General features: G+C 48.4%; 9 non-coding genes across 9 annotated transcripts; 7 read left to right on the forward strand and 2 right to left on the reverse strand.

The window, feature by feature from the left end:
- Positions 1-1659: 1659 nt before the first annotated feature.
- TRNAW-CCA (transfer RNA tryptophan (anticodon CCA)) lies at positions 1660-1731 on the forward strand. Its single transcript has one exon. It is a non-coding gene; the product is annotated as a tRNA-Trp (tRNA).
- Positions 1732-4816: 3085 nt separating this feature from the next.
- Positions 4817-4887, forward strand: TRNAG-GCC (transfer RNA glycine (anticodon GCC)). The gene has a single exon. It is a non-coding gene; the product is annotated as a tRNA-Gly (tRNA).
- Positions 4888-5315: 428 nt separating this feature from the next.
- Positions 5316-5387, forward strand: TRNAM-CAU (transfer RNA methionine (anticodon CAU)). Its single transcript has one exon. It is a non-coding gene; the product is annotated as a tRNA-Met (tRNA).
- A 395-nt stretch (positions 5388-5782) lies between these two features.
- TRNAS-UGA (transfer RNA serine (anticodon UGA)) lies at positions 5783-5864 on the forward strand. The gene has a single exon. It is a non-coding gene; the product is annotated as a tRNA-Ser (tRNA).
- A 1171-nt stretch (positions 5865-7035) lies between these two features.
- TRNAQ-UUG (transfer RNA glutamine (anticodon UUG)) lies at positions 7036-7107 on the forward strand. The gene has a single exon. It is a non-coding gene; the product is annotated as a tRNA-Gln (tRNA).
- Positions 7108-7577: 470 nt separating this feature from the next.
- TRNAQ-UUG (transfer RNA glutamine (anticodon UUG)) lies at positions 7578-7649 on the forward strand. The gene has a single exon. It is a non-coding gene; the product is annotated as a tRNA-Gln (tRNA).
- A 3688-nt stretch (positions 7650-11337) lies between these two features.
- TRNAS-GCU (transfer RNA serine (anticodon GCU)) lies at positions 11338-11419 on the forward strand. Its single transcript has one exon. It is a non-coding gene; the product is annotated as a tRNA-Ser (tRNA).
- Positions 11420-15865: 4446 nt separating this feature from the next.
- TRNAR-UCG (transfer RNA arginine (anticodon UCG)) lies at positions 15866-15938 on the reverse strand. The gene has a single exon. It is a non-coding gene; the product is annotated as a tRNA-Arg (tRNA).
- A 4923-nt stretch (positions 15939-20861) lies between these two features.
- TRNAM-CAU (transfer RNA methionine (anticodon CAU)) lies at positions 20862-20933 on the reverse strand. The gene has a single exon. It is a non-coding gene; the product is annotated as a tRNA-Met (tRNA).
- Positions 20934-21628: the final 695 nt, after the last annotated feature.

Below are 21628 nucleotides of genomic sequence, written 5' to 3' on the forward strand. Positions count from 1 at the left end.
AGCAGAGGCCACAGCCCTGAGGGGACCGTGGGCGCGGGGCTGAGCCGGGAGAGGCAAAGACCAAACTCGATTCCTCCCCGTGCCCTGGGACCACCGTGGCAGGGAGAGATGGTGGGATAAACACAAGAATTCATTTCTGCGCACTGCGCGAATCCCTCTCGGAACAACTCCAAAATAGAAGTTCCAATGGGACAAGTTGGGGACAGGAGATAACGGCCACAAGATCTTGCCATCTGGAAGGCCGAGGGAGGTTGTCAGACTCCAGAAAGCGGGGGCCTAAGCAAATAGTGTGGGAGAAGCAAAGAGGCAGTCGCATTTACCCGTGCACCCTCCATCCTGGCACCCCAGGGCGGGGCTCAGGAATTGTCAGCAGGGGCTTCCATCTGGAAACTTCCAAGTCAGGGGCAGAGCTGTGTGTCCCACCGGCCCCCCTTCACAATGTTGAAGGCCTAACCCCCAGCCCCTCAGGATGTTACTGTATCTGGAGGTAGGGCTTCTTAAGACCTAGACAAAGCAGGGGAAGGTCATATGGGTGGGCCCTGATGCAACGGGACTGGTGTCCTTCTTAAAAGAGATTAGGACACAGACACGACAAAGACCCAGTGAAGATACCGGGAGAAGACAGCCATCAGTAGGCCTGCTGACAGGGTCGATCTTGGGTTCGTAGTCCCTGGAAATGCCAGAAAAGAAATCCGTGGCTTAAAGCACCCAATCTGTGGCACTTAGCTGTGGCGGCCCCTGCTGGCTCAGACATTGTCCATCCTCCATCCTGGAAGGGGACAGGAAGTTTATTTTCTTGAGAGAGGAAAGTAGGTGATCTCCAGGCTGGAGCAGTGATTTTCCGCCTTTCCCCCGAATCACAATCGCCTGGAGAACTTGTTGGCACACAGGCGGCAGGGGCCCATCCCCAGAGTCCCCGCTTCGGTAGTTCTGGGGCATGGACGAAGATGTGCCTTTCTAGCAAGTTCCTAGCTGAAACTGATGCTCTGCTTCAGGGGACCGCGTTTTGAGACTCATCGCAGGAAGGTCAAGCACAGGCTACTAAAAAGTGGGAAGAGCTCGCGAAACAGCCACCGGATTTGAGTTGTTGCTCATGTACAAACTATACAGACCAGAAGGCCGCACATTCTGACGGAGAGGAGCCGGAGCCGGGAGCATTTCCAGAAGTGATGTCGTTTACGCTGGGCTTTTGAGACCCAGCAGCTTTTCAGCAGGTGGGGGGTGGGCCTGGCGGGTGCTGAGAAAGGCAGGGAGGCGGGCCGGTGCGGGGCCAGGAGTCTGTTTCAGAAGAGGGAGAAGTCTCGTGAATGACGGGTAAAGCAGTTTTGCCAAGTTTTTTGCCATCGTGATGCCTGTTTCACTGCGGATCTAAATAGTAAGCACAGGAGAGTTCTCAAAACAGGAGAATTCTGAAGAGTTGCAAAGACTGAGCCTGAGAAAGCACTGAGTTTTCCTGAGAAGGGAGCATTTGGGTTTTTGTATTAATATTTAATGTGGTCAATTCCTTTACTTTCTTGGCAAGGCATTAGCCAAGCTGTGGATAGTGGGGAGAAAGCTGACCCAATCCACCCATCGACAGAAGAAAATCTTTAGAATCTGGAGGAGAGGAGACAGGATTATTTAAATCCTAATTTGGCAGATAAAGGGCCTTTTCCCCGTGGCCTCGTGGCGCAACGGTAGCGCGTCTGACTCCAGATCAGAAGGTTGCGTGTTCAAATCACGTCGGGGTCAATTGCAAATAGCCTTTTTTAGGGTAAAGAAGCAAGGCGATTTCCCTCCAAGGTATACCCAGTAGGTGACTTTGAGAGGCCTCCCAGGAGTTGTGATTGTTAAAAAACAAAATTTACTGGGCCAATTGTGAAGATCTTACTGACTTTATTCAACCTTTCAAGCCCGGGGCAGCATCCTCTGTAGTAGAGAGAAAGGAGCTCCAGGGAGCCGTACAGAATGAGACTCTTATAGGCAGAAGGGCCTGGGAACGAGGACGTTATACTGGCATAACACAGGCTGGTTCAGGCAGAGTCCTGTTCCTTTATGGGATGATGGGCGTCTATCAGGCAGGTTACCTACCTCGTGCTGACCCAGGGATTTCTCGCTGACTGGTTTAAGATTCCATTTCTGCGACATGCTAACACTGTAACTGGTAAGTCTAGGTCTCGGTGTGGCGATTGGGCTTAGCACAGGTGACTCCATCTTGGGCCCGTGGTCCTGTTTTTAACATGACAGAAAGGACAGAATATCTGCTCTGCCCAGAGTTTTGTGGCACGCGTTGTGGGGAATCTCGCTGGGGGAAGAGCCCCCGCCCCCCAATGGACAGTGCGTCCTTTGCAACCTTCTTTAAAGAAAGGTTTCACGTAAACACTCTCTTGGACAGTCACCACGTCGGGGGAGGCACAGTCTTCTGTTTCCCTCTTTCTGCTCTGGTTGCTTTCTGGACTGTTCCTTCGCCCGGCTGCCTGCAACAGGGTGTGCCTCCTTCTCTGCTTCATTCCCGCCCCGCCCCCACCCAACCAGGAATCTAGAACCATCCTGGGGACCTCCTTTTCTTCACTCCCAGGTCTGAGCAGGAGTCCCACTGAGTGTGATTTCCTAAAACGTCACAGCCCATCTCCTTCTCTGTTCCACCAGGACCTCTTTTCTTCCATCAACATCTCTTGCCCTGGGTGTTGACAGGGACCTCGTCCCAGATCTCCTCGTGTTCCGTGAAATCCAAGTCCTTATGGCGCATGTCTGTACACACAGATCTTGTCTTGATTATCCTCCTCCTTAAAACAACCCAGCGTGTGTCGCCCAGGCCATTCGGTTCCTCAAATACGTGTCGCTCCTTCCCAGGACAGGGCCTTTGTCCCCGACCTTTCCTCTGAAAGGAATGTTCTCCCTTGTTTGCTGCATGATTCTGTTGCCAGGTGAGCCTGGGCCTGGCCTCAGCCAGCTCCATGGGCCTCGCCGAAGGTTCTCGGTCTTGGTCACCAGAATGAATTCAAGGGCAGACAAGTAGCACAGGAGTGGGAAAGTTTATTAAAGCGGAAAGTACACTCTGGAGATGTGAGAGCAGGAGAAAAGGGGGTGGGGAGAGGAGGGGGAAGGGGGAAGGGAGAGAGTGAGCACTCGAGAGTGAGCAGGGAGAGGGAGCAGGGAGGTTTGTGCTGGAACTGCCCATGGGGGGTTGTGTTTCTATCTTTTTTTTTTATTGACAGTAGTTAATCGGGGGCCGAATATTTATTCCTTGGGGGTGGGAAGCAGAGTTTTGCTCTTTCTTCCTCACTTGCTCGGGGGCTCCCTGCCATGGCTCCACCCTTCGGCCCCCGTGTGATGGGGCTTCTCGGGGCGTTGGGCCCGGACAGGCCTCTGGCCTTCTCCAAATCCCAGCAACAGAAGAAAACAAAACTGGCCCGTATGAGCCCGAAAACTCCACTGGATCAAGTTGCATAACGTGTTCGTTCCCCTGGCCGGTAACGGCTTCCTCCATGCTGGCCTCCAGGCCTCCTGTCAGAGCCTAACTGACAGCCTGGGGGGACACAGCCCCACTGACATGAACACCAGTGATGTGTGTTATACTGAATGTATCTGCTTCCGATAGAAATACGGTAAAATTTCTGACGTTCGAAGGTTCACTAAAAAGTTACATGGAATAGAAACCAGTAACTAATATTTGACGGGTGGTTTTATGTTGTTTTTCAAACCGCTTTAATGGCCATCCTCTGAATTTACCTTCGACGCCCCTGGAGGAATGTAGGCACCCTTTAGGCACGAGTAAACAAGAACGAAGACATTACGTGACTTGATCAGGTTGATTTTTATGTCTCATGCTGTCCAGTTCTCTTTTCTTCTGTTGCTAGGGAATCCTATTTCAAACCTATTTCTCCTGTTTGGAGAAACCTATTTCATGGCCCCAGTTCTTACTTGAAGATCAATTTGCTGTTGGAGCTTCCTCCCCTTCAGAGCGGCCTAATCACACCTGCCAAGTAAATACTGTGAGTTCTCTATTCTGAAGAAAAGGTGCAAAGAGATAGAGACCAGGAGATAGAGGCATGTGAAAAACTGGCTCTCACATGCTTCGTATCATCCGGACTATCAGAGCCCATTACCTCCCAGAAAACCAAACTCAAGGCTCACTTTGGGAAAGATAATTTTCATGGATCGTCAATGGTTTTCTCTGTGTTGGCTTTTTCTCCAGACAAGTGAAAAGTCCTCAAAAGCAAGGGATATAACTTCTGTTTATTTCCATGTCCCGCTTGGCTTTTGGTTCCCAAGCCCCACACCGACCTCGGCGGCCAGTGGCCACCCTCCAAAGGGCAAGTCACGGGGATGTGTGTAAGGGATAGGATTCGGGAGAATTCCTACTTTCAGCATTTTCTGTACTATTCTCGCGTCTGATGACCATAACCTTCTTATACAAACTTGGGTCTTCACGGCAGAGTGACGATAGGTCTTTTTTCCAGAATGTGGTAACTTGTTTCAACCTCCAGTTGAGCGCTTTGACCCAGTAATTAACCGAATTGGCTTGCATCCTAAAGGAGAGATTTTTGGAATTTGTTTCCATTAATGAAGTAAGGGGGGAAGCGGGGGATGGAGAAAAGACATTTTTATATGTTGGGTATTTATACTTGTTTTTCACCTTCAAAAGCCTCCAAGGGCCACATATCAGCAGTTTCACTTCTTCTAGGTCACAGGTTTTCTCAGAATGTTTAGGTATAATTTTTTCTTTGATTGGGTTTAGAAAAATTCTAGGGAAAAAGCGTACAAGCTCATTGCTCTTTCCAGAGACTGTATAACTGTAGCTATAAGGACAAATACGGGCACAAAAACACACGGAGCATTGGTGGTTCAGTGGTAGAATTCTCGCCTGCCACGCGGGAGGCCCGGGTTCGATTCCCGGCCAATGCAGCGTTTGCCTTTTACCCAGCGCGCGGGTGAAAACATTTTGACCGAAAACTTACAAGCTAAAAGTACGTTAAAGTAACAGTGTTTCTTGTATCCCAGTTTGGCTGAGAAAGATCAAAGCAAGCCCTCCTTTTGCAATTTCAGCTTATAAATGATGCCAATTGGCATGCATTTGGTTTTCCCCATGACCTGAGACGTCTTCCTGCTGGAGGGGGCGTGCACTCTGACCTCAACCGGTCGGTCTTTCCGGGGCGAATTGTAAGCCGCTGGCATTTGAGGGGCGGAGGGTGGCCGTGCACGGAGCCGGGGGTATCCTTTCTCAGTCTTCGAGGCAATCGCTGAAAAGCACCCAGACATCTATCTCATAAGTAAGAAGGCGCCAAAATTTACTGCCTTGAAATTTAAATTTGAAAAGCCAGCTTGGTGTGGGGAGCAGAGTGGCGCAGCGGGAGCGTGCTGGGCCCATAACCCAGAGGTCGATGGATCGAAACCATCCTCTGCTATCTCCTCGGCACCCTTCTTTAGCTCAATCTCAAATTTTAGAAAAAGGGAGTGGACCGGATCTGGAGGTGTAAGAATCCCCAAGGGAATTTGGGACAAACACCTGCTTCCTGTCTTTGCTTCCCTTTGGTCCCTTGTAACTCAATCTCTGAGTTGGGTACCCCCGCACCTGTTGGATTGAATGCGACGTCCGCAGGGGCTTTGGTGTTTCCCACGACAGGCAAACGTTACAATTTGTAATAACTTCTGTTATCAACGTCTCGATATTCAAAATCTTGTTCTTTTTAGTATGATAATAGGCGGTCCAGAGTTGTTAGACCAGCAGGAAAATCAATTCACAAACAGGGAAGATATTATTCCTCATGGGAATATATCCAGACAGCTGGGGAGCAGTCGCGTAGTCGTGGCCGAGTGGTTAAGGCGATGGACTTGAAATCCATTGGGGTCTCCCCGCGCAGGTTCGAATCCTGCCGACTACGGAGTAGTGTTTTCTTTCCAGGTGTTACACCTGCTGGACCAACTTTGGAAGCTGCAAAGCACACAAAACAGCACGAAATACACCAATTTCCTGGGTAATATTATGTTTGCCCTTGAAACTGTAAGCAGGTAGTTGTCTTTTAGTAAAACAGCGGGGGAAGAAAATTTTTGAAAATGATTGGGGAAAACATTAGGGATTTCTTCTGAAACCACTATACAGATGCCGAAAAGTGCCCAGGCTTTAATCTTTTTTTTTTTTAAATTATTTTAATTTTTTAATTTTTTTAAATTTCCAATTCCCTATCCAGCTCGGGTCTGACTTCTGAAACCGAAATCCGAAATCCGAAATTTGGGCACATCCAGTGCATCACTCTTTTACTCGTGAGCACATTTGGTGTTTTGGAATCAGTATCTCAAACAGGAAATTTCCAATCTTCCCTCCTTCTGGAGTCCTCCTATTCCACTTAGGAAGCCAGAACTGCAGAGAGGATGCACAGAATAGAGAATTTTCAAAGCTGTTTTCAGTTTTTCAGACACTGGCTTTGTTTTCAGACATCGTTTTCAGACGTTGGCTAAATCTTACTAAGAAAAAAAAAGAACTGTGGCGCTTGATAAAACTGGCAGATACACAATACTGTATATGCAACGGAAATAAGAGTAAATATAACAAAAATTAATCTTTTATTACACTTGCAATTGATCCACTAGAGAAAGCGGATAAGCAAAAAGAAGGACAGAAAAATACTTAGAAATGTAGAGGTTCTTCTTAATCCTTGACATTAAATTCCCATGCTACCTTTAACTTTTTTTCTTCTTGAGTTTTCTATATTTGTACATGTCCGAAGAGATATTTTAAGTGTTGACACTTTCCTCTATAAGCCTATAGGCAGACAAACGTTCATCGTCCAGGTTAGGTATTCAGGAAATGCACAGCTTTGATTTTTCTAGGAACATTGGCACTCGAGTCCTCTGTGGGCCCTGGTGAAAATTCTAAGCAAAGACGAGCTCTGTGGGGCTCCCCCCGCCCCCCACCCCCAGCCGAACAAGTCTGTTGCCCCCTTGGATCCAGGGAACGTGGACCTTCTGCACCTGTTCAGGACAGAGATCCAACCACACGCATGAGACGCGCTGCAAAGAGCTTCCAAACATTTGCCAGGGGACACAACTGTCATCGGCCCCATGGTGTAATGGTTAGCACTCTGGACTTTGAATCCAGCGATCCGAGTTCAAATCTCGGTGGGACCTGCCAACCTTTTAGTATCTTCTCTTCTCTTAAATCACCCCTGTACCTGGACTTGGCCAGAGACACCTGTGCACTCGGGCACCTCAGCACTCAGCATCCCAGTTAGCAGGGCGACACTTCCCTGCAGAGCTGCGTGGCTTGTGCGCTTTTCTGGAATTCTGTGTCCTCCTCTGCATCGCCCCCCCTCCCTTCATTGGGAAACCAGGTTATCCTCTGGATGCCCTAAGTACTCCTGTGTCACACCCCGGACCTCAGTTCCGGGTTTGGGTTCCAGCAGGTTCTTGGTCTTAACATTGTTTACACGTGTGAGCCCCAGTTGTCCTGTTTGTTTTGGAGCATCTGCTGTCTGGGATGTAGCAGATTTCCCACTGATATTTAAAAAATATAAATACTGTAGTCCATAACATGCTGGATAGAATGACAAGCCCTGCATTTAATATTCATAGATATTCCCTCAAAATACATGTGTGGTGGCCCCATGGTGTAATGGTTAGCACTCTGGACTTTGAATCCAGCGATCCGAGTTCAAATCTCGGTGGGACCTGCTTTGGTTTTGGTCGCCTGTCCCCATGTTTCAATTTGCCAGTGCATCCTGCTGTGTGTGGGGGCATGAACTTTACACTTGAGCTTTCTTCCCCAGAAGAGCCTCCTGTGATTCCTTACTCTCTTCTCAGACTTACGAGAAACGAAGTACTTTGTGTCCTCGTGGAAAACATTCTGGTCTCCCTGGGTTCCTGATGTCAACCTGATCCTCCTTAGTCTTAAGGCCCTAATGGCTCACGTATCAGACGCCACCCCCCCCCCCTTTTTCTCCCCCGCGGTTCACACAAATGTTCTGGAGGCTAACGCTGACCTTGAAAACGTCCAAGCCGTGGAGTGAGACCCCAGCCACCCCTTTCCAATTTCTCTAGACAAGAGGCTCTCTCTTAATGTTCCTTAGATTGAATTTACGCCCGGACATCTTGAAGATCAAGTGACCAGACTCAAGAGGATACGCGTCTTCCCTTGAAGGTTTGTTATACAGAGATCCCATGGTGTGACGGTTAACCCTCTAGGCATTGGATCCTTCCGTTGACTCTCTTGTCCTTAGTTCGAGCACATCTTCCAGTGATCTCAATGACAGCAGGAGAAGAGCCTCTATAAACTCCTCTGGCCTCTAAACTTCTTCACGCCTGCAAAACTTCTTCACGCCTATTAAGCTGCAGTCATGGTCATGTTTTAGAACCCCTGTATTAGTTTCCCCTTGCTGCCGTAGCAAATTACCACGTATTTAGTGGCTGAAAACAACACGAATCACCCTTCTCACAGCTCTGGAGATCAGAAGTCTAAAATCAAGGTGTGAGCAGGTTTTCTGGAGACTTCGGGGAAGAGGCTTGTTTCCTAGCCATTTTCAGCTTCTAGAGGTCTCTTCCCCGGATCACCTCTTGCTTCTGTGGTCACGTTTCCTATGATTAAGTCTGACCTTGCTTTGGGTGCTCTTGGAAAATCCAGGATAATCTCTTCATTTCAAAATCCTCGATGTAATCGCATCTAGAAAGTGTCTTTTCCCAGGTAAGGTAATGTATTCATGGGTTCTGGGGATTGGGATGTGGGTCTATGTTAGAATGCATGACTCAGACTACCACAGCCTCTATTAACGAATGGCAAGTATCTACTAGTGCTCTTTAGATTGATTCTATTGATCAGGACTTTTTTCCAAAGGTAAAATATGCATCCAGCTTCCAGACACGTCTTTTCTTCAACAGACACTCTTCTGTAAGGGCTCCATGGTGTAATGATTAGCATTTGAACCCAGATCTGGCAATCTTATGGTGCCTTGTGCTTTTACCTTCTCAATGGCATTCCCTCGCTGCCACGGGATCTCAGGGCCATCAGGCCTTCCTGACTTTGTGGGTTATTTGTTGTATAGATCCCAAAGCAGAGTGAGACCCGTCTGGCTCTGGCCTTCTGCTAGGACTCATACTTTGCAGGTAGCTCGTTTTTTCCTTTTGCTTAGTCACCAAGTGCTCTATTGAGAGGCATTGCTGGGACCTTCCCACTGGGAACATTCCTTCCAGGTCTTAGTGGTTATAGTTTTCCTTTATCTACCTTTCTTTACATCATGTTTTACAATTCCCGTCCTGACACTCCCAAGCCCAGATAAATTCTTTTTCTTTCCCGCAACATTTTAGACTTCGTCACTCACTTAAACTTAAAAACGGTGACAACTTTGTGCCTTTTACCTGTTGTATTATATGCACTGCCAAGGGATCCCTTTTCTCCACAGAGTTACCAACACTTGTTATCTGTTGACTTGATGATGATAGCCATTCTAACGGATGTGGGGTGCTTGTGGTTTTGACTTGCATTTCCCTGATTATTGGCGATGTTGAACAGGTTGGCCAGTTAGATGGTTTCTTTGGAGAAATGTTCCATAAAGGGAGGTCTACACAAAACGACGTCCAGAAGCCCGGGGAGCAGGAAGACGGAAGGGAAAGGCCGACAAGTCTAGTTGTTGGAGAAATGGTTTCTCAAGGGGATTTAGGGACAGATGCGTGTCTTGGGTGACCCCACCTCCTATGAGACCTGCTTTTATAGCCTTGGGGACTGGGAGCACACAGGGAGGACTTCCTGGAGGAGATGTTGGAGACTCACAGTTGTATCTCCAGAGCTGACTGAGGACATTGTGCCCGAAGGTGTACTTATCAGGGTGGGGTTGGACGGAAAGAATGTGTGTGTGTGTGTGGGTGGGGGGGGGGGGGGGGGGAGGTGGGAGTGTGCTCAGGAAGGCTTCAGGTCCCAGGGTGGCCGTCATAGCAGATCTGTCCGAGATGGTGCCAGTCTGGTCCATGCAAATGTCTATATGGTTCTCTGGCCATTTTTAAATAGGACTTGATTGTTGTTATGTCCATTTTTAAATAGGACTTGAGTTGTATGAGTTCTTCCTCTATTTTGGGTATTAAATCCTCCTCCGATATATGGTTTGCAAATATTTTCTCCTATTCCATAGTTTGCTCTCTCATTTTCTCGATGTCTTTTGCCCCGCAGACGCGTTAGTCCCACTTGTTGACCTTTTTCTTTTGTTGTTTGTGCTGTTGGTGTCTTGTCCAAAAAAATCGTTGCTGAAATAAATGCCAAGGAGTTTTTCCCCTTATGTTTCCTTCTAGGAGTTTTATGGTTTCTGGTCTTATATCTATGTCTTTAATCCAATTCCTGTTAATTTTTGTGAGTGCTGTGAGATAGAGACGTCCACTTTCAGTTTTCTGCATATGCTTATCCAAGCATGGATCCATCCAGGATTTGGCTTATATCCCATATGAAGCTTGCGTGGCCTCGAAGATGTTGCTCTACATTCTGTCTGTACCAAGGTTGTTGACGTTTTTTTTGTTTTTGTTTTTAATCATGAAAGACTGTTGTGTTTCGTCAACAATCTGGCAGACAGAGGTGAAACGTGAAGGCATGTTTGTTTTAATAAGGTCTTTAAAAACACCCCTTTAACTGAGATTCCCCAAGATCCCTGGAGGCGTGTGCTCTTCCTTGGGGCCGCTGCAACAGACCCCTGATCCACCTGCCGGCGTGTTCCCGGGGATCTGTGGCCGGTGGGCATCGAAATAGGCAATAAAAAAAAAAAAAATGACAGTACATTTTTAAAAATCAAACGTACTGTACAAAACAAACAAAACAAATAGAACCAACACAGAACACAGCTCCCTCGGATGGTCCTACGATCCTTCCATACAGTCCAAAAATCTTTAGCCTGACATTCGGGACAGGTTATACAGTTCGACTTTCACGCCTCCCTTCCAGCTCTCGCCCAGTCACCCTCCAGGACTTCCTGGAGAGGTGACTGTTTCTAAGAAGCGCTCATGGTGCCCAGGACGGCCATCCTCCTGGGAATCCTGCCGAGGAATCTCCCGCGCTAATAGACGCAATCCATGGTTCCGATGTACGGGCCCTAAAAAGGGACGACGAAATCCAGTTAGATTTTTAGAACCAAAGCAGTCATTGACTCCGTTCCGCCGTCAGAGGCTCCCGTGTTTCCTTAGGAAGAGTGTTTTGTTTCTCTTCGGGTCCACATCCTCCTCCCCCGGACGTTAGTCTCTTCTTTATTTTGTTTTTCGCTTTGTCAAGGTAAGAGGGCCCCTTCCAGGGAGCAAAGGGATCCACTTCATGAATAACACAGTGGGAATGACAAAAATAGACCTGTGCGCGTGACAGCAACATAATATTTATCCAGGACGCCACCAGCGGGTGACGAGGTGGCCGAGTGGTTAAGGCGATGGACTGCTAATCCATTGTGCTCTGCACGCGTGGGTTCGAATCCCATCCTCGTCGCGGCTGTTCCCCTGCGGCCAGGGCAGTGAGGTTTTAGCTCTTGGCGAGCGAGAGGGGTGGCCCGATCTTGTTGGCAGCCCTTGTAGGGAAAGAAACAGAAACGGTAACTTTGGCTATTTGCAACTTACCCATTTAACCGTTTTACAGAGGGGTCGGAGGGTGGATTTGCTCCCATCGCCTCGATGGGAACGGCCGCCCGAAACTCCGGTCCCGGAGCCCGCGTCTTCCTTCGCGGGTCAGCCACTCGGCCCCTCCGGCCCGCGGTCCCGACGGAGGTCGCAGGCCGGTTCCCTGCGCCCCCGCGCCGCCGTGACCTCACGTCTCCCAGGTGAGGTCCAGCCGCCAGTGCGGGTGCCGGCGCACAGGTGATGCTGGCGCCCCCTTCCGGCAAAAGGTCCTTTTGCAAGCCCCACCTCGCACGTACCTTTCGCGTAAATTCGCAAAGAAAAGCAATTCTCTAATTTTTTTTTTTTAAAGTAGAATCCTAGTCCATCAGGGGGCTTGAACTCACGACCGCGAGATGGAGAGTCACGTGCTCTACCGTCTGAGCCAGTCAGGCGCCCCGCCGTCATTCTCCATTTTGTGTTTTGGCTGAAAGAGTTTAAATCAAAGATCTTTTCCAAGCGCCCCAGCCTCTATTCGTTTCTCCCTTCTTTGCTCACCTTCTGCCATTTGCATCTCAACTGTGGCACATAATCCCATAAAATCTCCGCCGTCACCTGTTTTCACTTTACTATGAACTAGGCAGCAAGGGTCGGGTATACCGCGTACAACGACACAATTTGTAGGGACTGTAGAGATGATCTCTTTGAAAACTTCCCCCTCTGTCACCTGTCTCCATTTTACAGATGAGGAAACTAAGGTAGAAACCAAGCCAACTGTTTTAAAAAACTCATATAACGGGCCTTTCCTTATTAAGGTTCGGGCGGACCAAGTTCTTCGGGTGATGAGATCTTTCCAATATGTTCCGATCTTGCAACTGACACTGTGACTTTTGATATCTAGAAAATTCTTAAGTACATTTGTCATGAGCCAGCGGATCTTCGAAAAACCTCACGAGGACTGAGGCCCACGGGGCACAAAATCTGAAGCAGTATCTGATTTTGAATTTTATCTAAGACTATCTGGCTTATATGGTATATGTAGTTTGAAGATGGTTTACAAACTCCTAAATGAAAGAAAGCATCAGACCGTTAAAAATTAGATGAAAAAAATCGCAAAAGAAACCCTGATAAAGTTCCTAAGTAAAAATTAAAAACTACCACATGGCGCAAGACACCCCGTATCTAAACAAAACCATAGCATGGTAAAATACAGCAAACCGGAACAGTTTGTCACTCTTATGACATGCAGAGCATATGTTCAACTTTTTAATCCATCTTTCCTTAGCCTGGCTAAGTGATGGATGAAGGGAAGATACCTCATAAAAGTTAATTGGCTTCATCTCAGTGATATTTAATGCTTCAAAATTCAAGATAATTGATCTGCCAAGACCTACGAAGGACACACTGTGGTTGATCAAAGTTGGATTTATTGTCTTGTTACAAGGAGGGGGGCAAAATATGGTGATCTATTAAGTGACTCAGTTACTCGATGGTTGGGTACCTTAATAGTTTTTGTCTCCAAGGTGAGAGGATCAAAGCAAGACGAGAGCTAAAATGGGTTTGAAAAAATGCAGTAGTCCCTCATGTGAGCCAGGGAAGGAGGGGAGGTTTGGTAACTTTCATTACATGCGCAACGTTATTGCTTTTCATCTGCGTTCATTGCTTTTCATCTGCGTTCAGACATGATTACGGACAGTGTTTTGTTTTCATCTTGCTTCGTCATGGTCACAAAGTGGCCTTGCCTGTGGTTGATGTCCCTGGAAATTATTTATGTTCAACAGGAATTTCCTAGGGCTTAGCTGGGAACGCCAGGCCAGCTCCTAGCAACACTAAGGCTGAGCTCTGAGCGTCAGACCAGTTCCTGGCTGTCAGTGGCTACTCTTCTCTTTCTCAAAGTGTGTAGAATTCATACACGTGAGAACTCATTTTTAATATGGAATATTAAGATAAAAGGAAAGGATGAATAATTGCTAAAATTCAAAATCAGCATAGAGCCCAAAGTGGGGCTTGAACTCACAGAGCATGAGATCACCACATGAGCCAAAGTCAGAAGCTCAACCGACTGAGCCACCCAGGTGCCCCTTGTTCCTGTCTTTATCCGAGTCCTTTGCCTCGTAACTAACTCCTCAGTTCCTCTTCAAGAGATGGAGTGTCGTCCCTTGTCTCTGGGCTGGGGCCTGAGGATGACTTGGGTCAATGAGATATTAGACACAAGTCAAGCAGGGCCTTTAAATACGTTTGCCATCTTCGTGAGAGGATGTCCCCTCCAGGGAGCGGCTGCGATTTCACTCATGGTCCCAAAAAGAACATGCTTCAAACTCACCGGAGCCCCTGCAGCAGGGGGCCGAGGAGCCAAGTGGAGGTGTACCCGCAGCTCAAAAATACAGCCTTCGGTTAAGCTTGGCTTAGGTCATTCACCTTCAGACGCTTGAGTAATAAATGCTTACTGGAGTGTCTTCTACGCGTTTGGGTTTTGTGTGTTTGTTACGGGGCAGTAGCTGACTGCGACATGCAGTCTTTGCTGCTTCCCGGTCATGATACAAATCCTGACACTTTCAAAACTATCTTTTCTAATATATCCTATAATTTACTTATAGATTATATAATCCACTTATTCCCCTCTGTGTTTTCTGCGTTGTTCCCTTCCCCTCACCCTCTCCCCGACACCAAGTCTCTTAAGGACACGGACTTTTGCATACTTTGTTTACTGTGATCCTAGGAACTTAGATCCTATATCCTAGAAGCTTAGTGCGCTCCATAAACACATATTACACTTAGGAGTCTGTTCTGCCCCTGTCCAGCAGGGCCCAATGCCCTGTGTTTGTAATCCACATCCAGGAATCTTTCTTCTTTATTTCTGTTCTTCCAGCCACTTTTCCCATCCATCTCTAGCGAGTGTTATTTGTTTTCTGAATCCCCTTCTCAAAGCGGAAAAGCTTACACATCTATTGGGGGGCCCATATATTCTTATTCTCGGGATTTGGGGACAAGCCCCTAAGCTCCAATGACCATTTAAAGTTCGGGATGTCTGCAGATGGCCCTGTCGTTTTTGATTTTCTTCTCTTTGACACTTTCTGCTCTGGAAAGGCTGTCTACTCCTTTTGGTATCCTTTGCTGTGAACGCAGGAGAAACGGAAAGAAAAAGAAGAAAGGGAAAGAATTTGTATCAGGGACATTTTTGTCTTCTTGGATCAGGATTTCTACTTCCATGAATCTCCTGGAGAAGGTGTGGGTGAAAAAAGTCAGTGCAGAGGGTTAAATGCCAATCCGGTCGGGAGGGGGAAGCTTTTGCGTGTGCTCAGGAAACCAGAAACATGCGAGCAACTTAAATGTTTCTTAACCATAACTTTATCTGGTTCTTTTGAGATGATATCCTTTCTCTGGCTTAGAAAGGGATACTTAGTGTCAATGGTACATTTTGTGAGGAAGGAGGCAGTGAGTGGTTTCTTACGACATTAACGCACTGCAACTTTTTCTCCTCTGAGAAATCTCAACCTCTGGGAACTGGCGCTCAGGCCGCAACTTTGCTTTACAATTTGGACTCGACAGCTGTCTAGAGAAACCCAGAGTCATACCAGAGGCCTAAAAGAGAGACTGGGAGAGGAAGAGGTAATTATTCCCTTGTTTTAACAGTGCTCTGATCTAGCAAAGACATTCATGCGCTCATGTGATTTGAACAGACTTTCACCAGGAAGTCAAGAATTGGAAATCACTCTTTGTTCATTCTAAAGTTTCAGATTCAGTTATTTAGGCACAAAAATGTGTTTTTTTTTCTTTGTGTGTGTGTGTGTGTGTGTGTGTGTGTGTACTTTGCACCACTATCTCCTTCTGTCTTCCTGTTTGCCCGCACACTCTGGAAACAGCTGGGTTCTTTTCTCGACCTTAATTTTCCCGTTCTGTAATTCAGGTTTGCGTATGACCTGTTCTCATCCTTTTGATGGCAACACAAGGGGAGGCAAAAAGGCAGTTAAGAGGGGAAAAGGAGGGTAAGAGTGAAAACCAGTAACACAGGCTGCAGCGGCAGCCGGAACCTCCAAGGACGCACAGACTCAGCCCCGAAGAGAAAGAGACCAGAGAAGAGATTCGGGGACAAACGACAGGTTCCCACGGTGCCGGCCCCTGGGCCCCGCGTCAGTCTGAGGCTCAGCGCTTTCGCTTTACAGATCCGACTCCCCTGGAAACACTGGTCCTCCCAAGGCTTTTGAGAATGGCCTGTTGAGGGTAGGAAACGGGTTTACAAAACAGGTGACAGGTGGTCCCTCCCACCGCGTGAGATATGGCCACTTTGGGGGGGGGGGGGAGTAAATGCATTAGGAAAAAAAAAAAAAAAGAAAGCCAGCGCTAACCACGAAGGGATTCGAACCCTCAATCTTCTGATCCGAAGTCAGACGCCTTATCCGTTAGGCCACGTGGTCCCCCAGTACACGTGCTTGTCGCAACACTTGGAAAGTATAATGAGCGTTCCGCCGGGTCCTGAGTCTCAAAAGAGCGCGCCCGCCGCCCGCGCTTTCTACACTAGATTACCCGGGTTATTTGAGGCCCCGGAGTCGGGACTCACCGCGGGTAGGATCTGACAATTATGATGGGTACAGCGTGGGGGAGAAAAGTCACTCCCATTCCCACTCCCGAGCTGAAAACCTGTTCGTGGGACCGAAGAGATGCCAAAGCAGCGCCTCTGGTCTGCATCCAGGGATAGAAGCGAACTCAGAGCGTCTTCCCTGTTAATATTCCGCCACAGTCACTCGTCTCAGACCCTCGGTGCTGGGCCGCCCGCCGGCCCGGCGATCGTGTCACCGCCCCCACAAGGCAGTCAGCACCCGCACCGGCGTCCTTGTCGCTGTCTTGCAGGCCCCGGGGCCTAACAAGTCTCCCCTGCCCACACTCTGGTACTCTGCGATCGTTGTCACCTGCCACCAGAGCGCTTGTCACAGCGTGTCTCTATCTGGAGAAGAAGAGCGTGCTTTTTGTTGGCGCCGCTTAGGCCCTTGGAGTGGTCCAGGCTCATTGATATTATTTGAGGTTCCCGTACATGAAGAGAGAAACACTGTCGCGTTGTCACAGACATGGTTAACGAGTTTTACATTTGGTAGATGACTCAACACCGGAACGTGTTGCAATAAAACCATTCTATGGCCGAGGTGTTTATAGAATTGATGACGCTCTGTAGAGTGCTGGGCCCAATAAAGTGGAAGAGATTTACACTTATATTTTGATATTTTGGATGGCTTCTTTCGAGTTCATCAGTGAATCTGTGTGACCTTGTTTAAGGATACTGTCGACAATCTACACACGCTGCATTTCCTTAATTTTCTTAAGTCCCAGACCTTGGGAGCACTGGCCCTCTTGGCTCATTTGTGATAGATCTTGGCTTGTGTTGACTAGTAAATCAGCAGCTTCCGGAGCACAGACATGGGATTCTTTACGTAGTCCTTCTTTCCCTGTCCATGGAATAACATCAGGCAAATAGTAGGAGCTCAATAAACATGTGCTCAATCTCTCACACACATATTTCTTGGGAATTTTGCCATCGCCTCTAATGTGGGGATTATGGAGCTCAAAGATTCCTTCATCCAGCAAAACTCTGACTACGGATTTGTCCCGGTGGAGACCTGACCCGGTGGAGACATGATCTACGGGAAGATTCCCCAGCGAGGATATCCAGCCCAAAGAATTGTTTTGTTTATTTATTTTGAGAGAGAGCGAGCGAGCAGGGGAAGGGTGGAGAGAACCCCAAGCGGGCTCCACGTTGCCAGTGCAGAGTGAGACGTGGGGCTGGAACTCAGCCGCCGAGCTGAAAAACCAGGGGGCGGTTGCCAAAGAATTTTTGCGGATGACTGGTGTCTCAGTTTCCATGACATTTCCCCTCAGGCATCAACACGGTTTCTGGTGAGACCCGAGGGACCTATATCCCAGATACCTGTGGTGGGAGATGATGGCGAAAACTTTGGACATTTGATGGTTGTTGACCAGAAACGTGCTGCTGATATGGGCCTGGTTATGGGACAGAGGCCAGTGAAGGCTGAGTTGGGGTTCGGTCCGTCTGTCACGTTCACCTGCCTGTTTGCAGGGGTGTGCAGATGTTTTGGCCTCCTGGTCTAGCGTGCTTTACGGGTCATTTTCTCCTCCCTTGGCAACGATCACGTTCGCCAAGTTCCAAGATGTTAGTACGCTTATTCTTGTCTGTGAATGGAGAGGCTGAAGAAATGATTTTTTAAAACCGCATACGTTATGAAAGACATTGTTGCATAGTTTGCAATGAAACCAAAAACCAACACCCCCCCTCCCCTGCATAAAAAACAAAACAAAACTAGTCAAAGATCAGGCCACCAACTTGAAAATTCCAGAGATTTTCTTTCTTTTTAAACACATTTTTTTATGTTTATTTATTTCAGAGACAGAGAGAGACAGAGCATGAGGGGGGGAGGGGCAGAGAGAGAGGGAGACACAGAATCTGAAGCCGACTCCAGGCTCAGAGCTGTCAGCACAGAGCCCGACGCGGGGGTCGAACTCATGAACTGTGAGATCATGACCTGAACCGAAGTCGGTCGCTCAACAGACTGAGCCACCCAGGCGCCCCTCCAGAGATTTTTTTTCTACTGAGAAAATGTGATCCTATTACTCCTTTGATCAAAACTGGTGGTGGTTTCTTACTGCCCATAGACAAATTCGAAACCTGCTCGCACTGCACCTTCCCTTCCTTATGCCTGGCCCTTTCCCTATCGCTTCTGCCACAACTCAGAATTCCAGTGTAGGCCCGAAAATTTCCAGGGCTCCTTTGACATCTTTGAGCCCAAACGGCCTGTGCATTTGCCTCTTCTCACAAGATAAGACCTCGGGCCCGTTCCTCTGTCCAGGTACATCCCGTCAGCCCCTCAGCCTCATGGGTTTCCCTCTCTGTCAGTCCTGGAAGCTGTTAAAATAAGACAATCGATCTTTTGGAGGGAACCAGGGGTCGCTCTGCCCCCTGGTTACTATGAGGCTTACCTCCCGCAGCCCTTGGTGGCTCACTCGATTGGAGATTGTAGCCGAGCCACCTTGTGCGGCATGCGGTGCCCTCCCCTTCCAGGCTGTGCTTGTGACCGGAAACGGCTACTAACTCATCTGTCCAGGGTCGAGCATGGCCTGTCCGGCCGTCTGGTGTACTGTGGGGGGCAGACCGCCTCCAGCTACGGGGTGAATGGGAGGTGATCTGAATACAGCCACTTTGCTGAATACAGCAATCTCTCTCCCCTCCATGTTCGATCGCACTGAATGCTTTATAGTTCTTTAGAAACCCTCAACCGTTACGCCTCCTTGGGCTTGTTCCCCCCCCCTCCCCCCCCCAATCTGGAAGCCTCTTCCTGGCTGCCTGCTAAGCTCTTATTCAAGTTGGGACTCAAAATCTGCCACCTTTCCCGACTTGGGCCATTGCCAGGGCAAGGGTGATGCCGCGAATCTATTTCACTCGGATTCCACAGATCTCTGTAGTCGCGGTGACGTCCCTCTGTCAAACTCTGGAATGTTCACACGGTTACTGGGAAATGATGTTATTCTATGCACCTGAGGCGGTGGGGCACTATGAAGCAAGTTGTCAGCTTATTTGAAGTAAACTTGGAAATTGCTGACACGTAGCTGGTGTGGGGTAGGTATGGCAGGTAGGTGACCGGCTCCCTTCCAGAACTTGGGCTCCAGGACTCAAGTGGACTTTGTTTGGCAACCACAGCTTTCACTGGTGCCTGTAGCTCACAGCGCGAGAGGAGAAGAGTGTGCGCATCATCTCTGAAGACGGAGGCCGAGAGAGACTTCTCTTGTCTTTGCTCGTGCGTATCTTTGTCCCTCTGTGTCTGCACTCTTCCCTTTGCTGTCATAAATCTTAGCTTTGAGTACATGTTGAGTCATGTGAGTCCTTCTGGAAAATCACTCAACTAGTGGGTGATCGTGGGGCTATCAGAAAGCGTCATTTTCCCTTCTTCCCGCTGCACTTTGTGCATAACCTTTTAAAAGAAATATCTTATTGTACTATACATACTTGTATACTTGTTTAAAAGCATGTCTAGACTGTAGGTTACTCGAACACTTCATGCTTAGCACAGTATCACGTTGAAACAGGGTGCTGTCAAAAAAAAAAAAAACAAAAAACAAAAAAACAAACCCACCAGACACTGAATAGAAGCGAGGCCGGGCCAAACCTGATCTCCTGATCTTAAGGAGAAAAGTGTAGAGAATGGCCCCGAACAAAGGTAGCAGTGAGCTTCTATGGATTTTAGCAAGTCAGAATAGGTCATTATTTAGTTAACCAATTGCAATTTACAGCATTTCATGGTAGCCAATTCTATTGTGACACAGAGACCTTAGTTTTGGTGGGAACCTATCAATTTAAAGTTCTTTGTCCTAAGAGGGTTTAAAATGACCAACTGTAGTTAGACACCTAAGATACCGTGGGGCAGTGAGTTGGTGAATTTTTACATGTTGGTCTTCCCTGGCCAGATCTTGGTAGAAGGGGTGGGGGAGCGTTTTGCAGCCTAAGGTATCTATTTAGCAAGCAGGCAAAGTTACGGCGACATAGGGCGGTCAATTTCCGTATTAGGGAACTACAAAAGCTATTATCTCAATTATTCATGAAAGGTGAGTTTAAGCTGAACTTATATACAATAAGCTTTCTGATATCTTGTAAGTTGACCTATTAACAACGTAAGTATATGAACAGGGATGTTTTCTGAGAGAAATATAGAACATACACTTTAAACATGAGCATAGAGAGCACCTCTGTTGGAGACTGGTAAAGGGAGGCAGGCGGTAGAAACACATTTACCAGCATCAACCACATAAGTGGTTTTCCCAGGTCAGCGTTCAATCGTGGCCACCAAAACTTTGCACTCTGTCTCAAACTGCTACTTATTTATTCCAAAGTTTCCGACTCTGGTAGTTGCAAAGATTTGGCGCTGGGAGGGCCCAGCAGATTGGTCTATGGCTTTAGCCACGTGGCCACAGCTCACTAACAAGTAGAGCTTTTCTGAATTACTTACAGAAGGAAAGAAAACGCCTTCTCTCGGCTTCCATCCCTGTCCTCACCCTTACACTCAGCTTATTTTAGCGTTTTCCCAGGTTCATAGGGCAATGGGACTGTCACGATCCCTTTGGCAACCACTAGAAATATAGCTTGTGGTGGGGGAACATCTTAATTAATGATAACTGAGTATCCATGACAGACGGTCTTTTTCTCTCTGGAGAAGGAAAACAGTTTCACGTTTATTTTCAGGAAATAATTTTCACTCCAGAATGAAGCAAAACAGGCTCTATTTTCTTCCCCTACTGTGAAACGAGGCTACAGAAACTAAAAAGTTGCAGGAAAAAGCAGATAGCAGAGGATGGTTTCGATCCATCGACCTCTGGGTTATGGGCCCAGCACGCTTCCGCTGCGCCACTCTGCTCCCCGGCGAAATGCCACTCCTAATAATGCTCTTCACTCTGTTCAGAGGCGATTACTGACACTGGGAAAACCCACGTTGAGGTCGCCGGTTCAACACCTCGGTTACCACAAACTGCCAATTCTCTTCGGAACAATATCGCTACCAGAATCAGAGAGAACAAAGCCAGAGGCAGAGACGGAAGCGTTACCACCCCGTTGAAATTCCGGAGGCAGAGGGGAGAGGCGGCCAGATACTCAGCGAGGGTTACAAGCTTTACTAAACAGGGAAGGAAGGGGAAGACCGGGAAAGGCACGCGGGCGAGAATTCCGCCTCGGAGTCACTAACCAGGCCCGCGGTCGCCGTTGGGAGGACACCCTCTCGGGCTCGGTGTGGGGGTGACGCCCGGCCGCGGGAGGCCCGCACGGAGGCTCGGGCGGGAAGGGCCGGTCCGCGGGGTCGCCGCAGGCCGACGCAGGCGCCCGGCGACCGGCCAAGGCCCCTCACGCAGCAAAACGTAGAGCAAAACGCTCACTTTTTTAGTCTGACGCACCGAAAAAGTTCCGAGGTCCCACAGGCCCCCGGACCCTCCAGCCGCCTCCGCGGAGGGCACGCTCCGAGGGTCCGGGCCCCGCCTCCAGTGACGTCACTGGAGTGAGCCGCGGAGGGCGGGGCCGGGCAACGGCCCTTCCCGCGTGCGCGCTTCCAGTCCTCAATTA

Source organism: Panthera uncia (assembly GCF_023721935.1).
Source record: "Panthera uncia isolate 11264 chromosome B2 unlocalized genomic scaffold, Puncia_PCG_1.0 HiC_scaffold_25, whole genome shotgun sequence".
In the NCBI taxonomy this organism is placed as follows: domain Eukaryota; kingdom Metazoa; phylum Chordata; class Mammalia; order Carnivora; family Felidae; genus Panthera; species Panthera uncia.